We start from the raw sequence: 6797 nt of genomic DNA on the forward strand, positions 1-6797 counted from the left end.
TTACCCCGCACCAAAAGATGGTCTCAATTGGTTCTTCATGATTAAATATTGAAACATGAAGAATTTACATTTTACACACCAGCCATAACCATTAAATGTGCACCAAACCAAATCCCTACATGCCCATTGTATAACATTGCTTTAACATTTCAAGCTAATAGATTACAGAAATTTACTAATTTGACCAGACCAGCAAGAAAAAAAAAAAAGCAAAGGTATCGTAGATGCAGGGGAAGAGACACAATGATAGATAGCACCAGAGAACTTACCTCGGCGAGTGAGTTCCGCCGATTTGACTCGAAAATTAAGGGGAGGTGGGAATTGGAGGTTGGGGAAATGGGTGAGCTTGATTTCTGGGTTGTATTTGGTTGGAAGGAGAGAGGGAGAGAGGGAGAGAGGGGACAGAGAGAGAGAGGGAGAGAGAAGAGGATGATGAAAGATAGGAATTGGGAACGAAGCGGCTAGGGTTAAAAAAAAGTTGGGATTGGGAATTGATAACCTATTAAACAATTATGATCTAGTGTTTTTAAATATGCTACTCATAATGGTATTAGTAAGAAAAAACTTGTTGTCAAAATGGTTTAAGGGAAAGACACTCAACCAAGCGAGAATGGGTTCGAAACCCCTAGGCTACAATTTTTTTTTTGTGTTTTTTATTATTAAAATATATTTCGGTTCGATTCGGTTTTCGAACCTTAGAAACCGAAATTGAACCAACCAAATTCAGTTTGGTTCGGTTTGGCAGTTTCGGTTCGGTTTTTTTGGTCTCGGTCCGGTTTTCGTTCCGATTTTTTTTGGTTTTCGGCTTTTTGAACCCACCCTTATATAGAACAATAGTTGTGGGGTTTTGTCTGTCACACCTTGTATCCATTTAGCATTTTATATGCAGTTTCATGGTTCTTCATTCTTGTAGAAAGGATTTCATTGTGTCCTAGGATTTTCTTTTCATTCCTTGATTATTGTTTGATTTGTTTTTGTTTTTTTAGAGCTTTCGAAATTGTTCAGTTTTAGAGAGAGGCTACAATATGTGAGTGATGAATTAGCCAATTAAGCCAACAAGCCAATTACCTCTTTGAATGATCGTTCACATATTGTTCTCTTCATACCTTGAATGATTTGGAGAACATTGATTTTGGTTTTTTTCTGTTCTTTTTAAATGAGTGTAAAGATAAATTTACTTATTGAATTAGGATTGTAAGAGTAGCTCAGGTTATATGGATTCAAATATTTTTTTTTTTAAATATTATACAAACCAATAAATACACATGTTTGTACCATACTTCACTAATCTCGAAATTACCTAGAACCGGTTAACTTTATACCTTCAAGGCACATTAAAAGATTCGTGTTAAGAGACCCGTGCCGAAGCACAAGAGTATTTTTATAACGAGAGGGCCAATCACAATGAGACACGTGTCAACGTTAGAATAAAGCTCTTAGAGTTCCACAGAGGCTCTCCTCAATTATAAAAGGAGATCATTTTTCTACACTTAATCTCTAATGCCATTATTGTATTTAAACTCGTCATTAGAACTCACTAATAAAGATTATGCTTTAACATATGTATTGTGTAAACTCTTAACTACTAAATTACTAATAAAAATTTCTCTACACTCGTGGATGTACCCCAACTTAAGGTGAATCACATACATCTTGTGTTTTCTTCCCTATCTCTCTACATACTCATCTACACTTAGGGCTGGTTTGGTATTGCTGTGCTTTGAAAAAAAAACTACTTCTGCTGTGCTGTGAGAATAAGCAGCTGTGAAATAAAGCAGCAGAGTGTTTGGCAAAGTTTTTTTGTAAAAGTTCTTTTGGAAAAGAAAAAAAACAGTATTATAGTGTTTGGTAAACTTTTATGTAAAACAGTTATGACTATGTGAAATGACCTAAAAATGTATACTAATAGATGTGCCATTAATTTAATTTTCTTAAGTCTTCACCCTTTATTTTCTCCATCTGCATCGAGAAGTCTCTCCCACTACCCCACTATTGAACCAGACTTTCCAAAAATGAAAAAAATCTCTCTAGAAGTCTCCCCCACAACCCCAATTTTCTCAGTTTTTTTTTTTTTTGCTCCGTCTTCTTCTTTTTTATTTTCTGCTCCGTTCCTCAATCTCTCTCACCTGTCATCTGATTTGCAGTACGTACATTGTCTAGCTGTTGAGTTCATTATATACATCGGGCAGGGCCAACGCTCCAGGATGCTGGTCTCTTTCTTCTTCCAGGACTAATCATTTTTTCTTTTTGAAACTATATAATGTGAATTTGATCATACGAAGTAGTTTCCTGTATTTAATTTTGGGTATTTGGAATAACTGAGTTTTGGTGTTCGTCTGGGCAATCTGGGCTCTCCTAATTTGCAAAAATACGAAGATAGCCACCTATAAGCGGTGCAATCTGGGAAATCTGGGCAAATCTACGATGCCAAAACCGAATCTTGTCCTCGCCCAAAAAGATGGTGGTATGGCGCGATTTTGTCAACATGGGAGTGAGAGAGGACATAAGAGATGGGAGGAAAGACGGAGGCAAAAACAATGTCCTATGGTATGGAATCCAAGGTCAATAACAGTGATTTTGAATTTGGGAGTGAATGACGTTGTGGCGGGATCGAAAAGGACGACCTCCCAATTAGAGTCGGCGATGTTTTCCAATTGGTATTATGTGTAATTATTTAATTGTTTAAGGTCATTTTGGGTGTTTGAAAGTTTCATTAAAGGGCTCAGCATCTCTTACAAATTAGGTTTGCGCATAAGCTGTGGAAGCATAAAAACTTGGTTTTTCAAAGCTAGCTTTTGCTGCTTTGAACTTTTAGTTTTTTTTCACCAAAAACTGCAAAAAAAAAAGCTGAAGTTGAATGTTTACCAAACATAAAAAAGCTCTTTACCGCTTTTTTAAAAAGCACCTCAGTACCAAACCAATTCTTAATGACCGGAACTTGGTCCCCCGTGCCATAAACATCCCTGAAATTCAAATCAATCCTGATAACCCCGTTCTCATCCTCTTCCGAATCTGTCTCGAACCCAACTAGCCTCACACAATCCTGTGTAAGCATCATCATCAGCCTACTTAAACAGAAAGTTTCCTCACCAAATTCAGACCCACAAACCCTCCTCCCTACAAAGAAATCATCGTATTTGGATCATCAATCCCATCGCAATCCAAACAATACCCAAAATCTCGTCACCACCAATTCTTCCTCCTCCGCCACAAGATCACATGCCACCTCACTCATAAAAATCCTATATTTCTCTCAAGTATGTGTTTTTACATGAAGGAGGCTTATAAAGGAACGGATCTCTATTTTTTTGTTTTTTTTAAATGGGGATTAGTTGTGGTGCCAACACCACATTGAACTTCAATAGTTTGAACCGTCTATTTTTCAAGTTGCATCTTATAGATCCTTGTTGCAAAATATTAGCTAAATCAAAAATATTAAAGACATCTAATTGAAACTTACAAAATAGATCATTCAAATTGTTGAAGTTTGATGTGAACTGGATCCACAACTAATCCTTATTTTTTGAAAAAAAAGAGAGAATTTCTTTGCATAAAGGGCATGTTGCATGAGATAGAAAGAGAGAGAAAGAGAGAAGTCGTAGACAAAAAAAAAGATGAGAGAAGAGAAAGAAAAAAGAAGTTGTAGAGGAAGAAGATAGGAGAGATGCGGGAGGGGATAAAAAGAGATGATGGAAGATAGGTTAAGGTTTTTAGAATTTTTTAGACTTTTTAAGAGCTTTGGGATTATGTAGGCTTGTGTTGACTTGGAATTGAGCTTGAAAAATGAATACTCATCTTAAATAAATAACTTATATTTTATTCGATTTGGTTTCTAGATCTCTGAAATCGAAATCGAACCAATAACTTTTGGTTTGGTTCTATTTTTTCTAAGTTTAGTTTAGTTTTTTTTTCAATTTTTCTTCATTGAATAGTTTTTTTTTTCCAAGCCCAACTCTACTTAACGTGACACATCCCAACCCAGAATGTCCACCTGTACTCTGAATCGAGCTGTACTGGTCGACACCATGAGGGTGATGAAGCCATAAAGTGTAGTGATGTGGAAAATGTGAATGAGTTTAAAAATAAAAGTGCCTAATATAAGAATGCGCTTGTGAGTGGGAATGAACTCATTTCACACGTGATGTCAGATCATAAGTAAAGTACAGTAAGGTAGGATAAGAATTATACCATCAAAGGTAGCCAACTATACTGAGATTTGCCGAAAATCCTCGTCGATTTGAAAACTCAGCACTAAAACCTGGAGGGATGAAAAACAAGGGTGAATGGGCCTGAAAATAAACTTTGTAAAAACCTTTTTGAAAACATAATAACCCCTCGCTGTAAAACAAGTATAGTTTCCAAAATATACATACTACGTATAGTAAGAAATACTTCCGTAGCCTGCAATATCTCAAGATATCAATATGGCACAATATTTCGTAAGTAAACACATGACGTTCGTAATTGCATAATCTCGCATAAACAAATATATCATATCGAGTGCTCAAGTGCTCATCGACACATGCTGACACACGAGTTCATGTAGAGATATTCTGACATGAACAGAACTGGTTGTAACAATGATATACTCTATAGTACTACAATCACGTGAAGACTGGTGTTATGCGCATCACATACGAGTCCTAATTGCCTACAATAATCTGGGACAGGACTGAAACCTACAATGGATCCAAAGTGAGCGTACGGTGTGATGTGCACATACACGTGAAAGACTTGGCCCTAGCCCGGGCGGGTACTAACACCGGTGTAACAAACGATGAGCAGATAACATAAACATAATCATGCCACAGTGATTTGATAACTCTAGTCAATATAACATTATTCATAGCTGTAAATTTAGCTAAAGCATCTTGTAAGATTTATAAAGATTTACTAATTCTCATCGTTACGTCATTTACCATAAACATTAATTTAATTACGGTAATCATAAAGAAAATTCATTATTAGATGCATATACGGAAACTAAACATATATATGTATATATCAAAGAAAAGACCCACTCACAAATTATGTCGTCGAGTCGAACCTGCCTTGCGGGCATCGAAGGTCCTTGCGATGTGTTTCACCTAGAAATGCGACCATTTATGTAAATATAGCATACTAACATAATTACACGTTTTCGTACAAAGTACAACTAATAAAGGAACTGTATTAAAACAATCGAATTTCAGAAAATAAACAATGGATTCCGATTCGGCACATCGAGAAACCTCAAGAGGGACCTCGGGTTCCTCCACGAGCCGCTGCACACCACCACAACTCGACGGCTCGGGAGGTTGGCTGGAAAAGTCGCTTGAAGGTTGGCCAGAAAAGTCGCTGCATGACGGTGAAGCGCAGTACCTTCGGGGAGGCATGTGTGCTCCACACGCCGATCATTGCAACACCATGCGCTCGTGAGTACATGCTTACTCGCCTTCCTCACAAGGCCAGAATTTTCCAGATTTTCTTCCTAACTTTCAGAGCTAATATCTAACTCAATACTTAACCAAATTCGATGATTCAAAAGCCATTTTGAAGTTCAAAATGTAGAGAACAAGACTATACCTATTGGAAGCCCAGTCGTGGTCCGTGTTGGCCGAGAATTTGGTCTAAATGTGGTCGGATGGCCATGGTCCCAAATTTTCTAGTAATCTGGAAAATTATCCCCTTCGTCGAAACAGCTTCTAACCCTAACAAAAAGCATCCAAACTTTGAGATCGTTCACTGACAATGAGAAGGGTAAGAGGGAAAGAGGTCCTAACACTTACCTTGGTTGGGATTCATGGAAACTCGCTGGGAATCCATATCCATAAAGGAGCTCCATTTGAGCTCCAAGGCTTGATTCTAGTAACCCAATTGGGTTAAGTTTGTAGGGATGAGATGATCTATTCTGGTGGTGCGATGGTCTGGAGTTCGCCAGCATGGTGAAGGGTTTGTGTGGTGGTGGTGTCCCGATGGCTGAACTTGCAGAGAGGGAGAGTTGACAGAGGTGAACTCACCTGGTTTGATGGCAGATGGTAATGGCCTGAAAACTCGCTAAGGTAGTATTAATGATGATGGCTCGTGTTGCCTCATCTTCTATGCAGTGCACATAGCTTAGAGATGGATAGTTCTTTGGTTTACAGAGAAGAGAGAGTTTGAGATGGAGAGTTAAGAGAGATAGATAGTGCTCGAGAGAAGAAATGAGAGTTAGGGAAATAAAGATGAGACAGGGAATAAGACACGAGGAAAGAAACACGGGAAAGATGGAAGAACTAGGGCGTGGGCCCCACGTGGTGCACAACCCAAGGACAAAAGACAAAAAAAATTTATCCCTGTAAGTGTGAGATTAATAAAACGCCCTTTACGAACGTAAGTACGTAAAATCTCCATCGTAGCTTTGAATTCGATTCTGCTTACGTCTACACGTTCGTATCGTCGAGTATTTCTAGAGTACGGTAAAATAGTAACTCGTACGCATCCTAAAAATGTGGTCAAAGAAAGTCAACAATCTTGCCTCTAGGGACATTTTTGTCAATTCACTCTTTTAAAACTAATAAAATCGTAAAAGTAGGCACGAGTTGTTACATAATGAATCAACTTCTACTAACATAAGAGCACTTCCACATGGGTTCAAATTGACATTTTTCAATTTGCTATAATTGCCCCGAAACCAACAAAATTGGCTCTAACAATGTCAAAAATGGAAGGCAGTTGATGCGCACCACCATGCTTGACTCATTTCCTGGTGGATCTCAGCCCGACCAACTACCAGAGGGCAATGGTGACGTGGCTCGTTGGATTTCAAATGGTGTTAG

The 6797-nt window shown here is 38.0% G+C and overlaps 1 long non-coding RNA gene across 1 annotated transcript; it reads right to left on the reverse strand.

Moving 5' to 3' along the window:
* Positions 1 to 3449: 3449 nt before the first annotated feature.
* On the reverse strand, positions 3450 to 6171 carry LOC126616526 (uncharacterized). Its single transcript, XR_007621188.1, has 4 exons — positions 5769 to 6171; positions 5566 to 5690; positions 5026 to 5087; positions 3450 to 4258 (listed from the first exon to the last, which is right to left on the reverse strand). It is a non-coding gene; the product is annotated as an uncharacterized LOC126616526 (long non-coding RNA).
* Between the last annotated feature and the right edge of the window lie 626 nt (positions 6172 to 6797).

This window comes from Malus sylvestris, chromosome 3 (genome assembly GCF_916048215.2).
Source record: "Malus sylvestris chromosome 3, drMalSylv7.2, whole genome shotgun sequence".
In the NCBI taxonomy this organism is placed as follows: domain Eukaryota; kingdom Viridiplantae; phylum Streptophyta; class Magnoliopsida; order Rosales; family Rosaceae; genus Malus; species Malus sylvestris.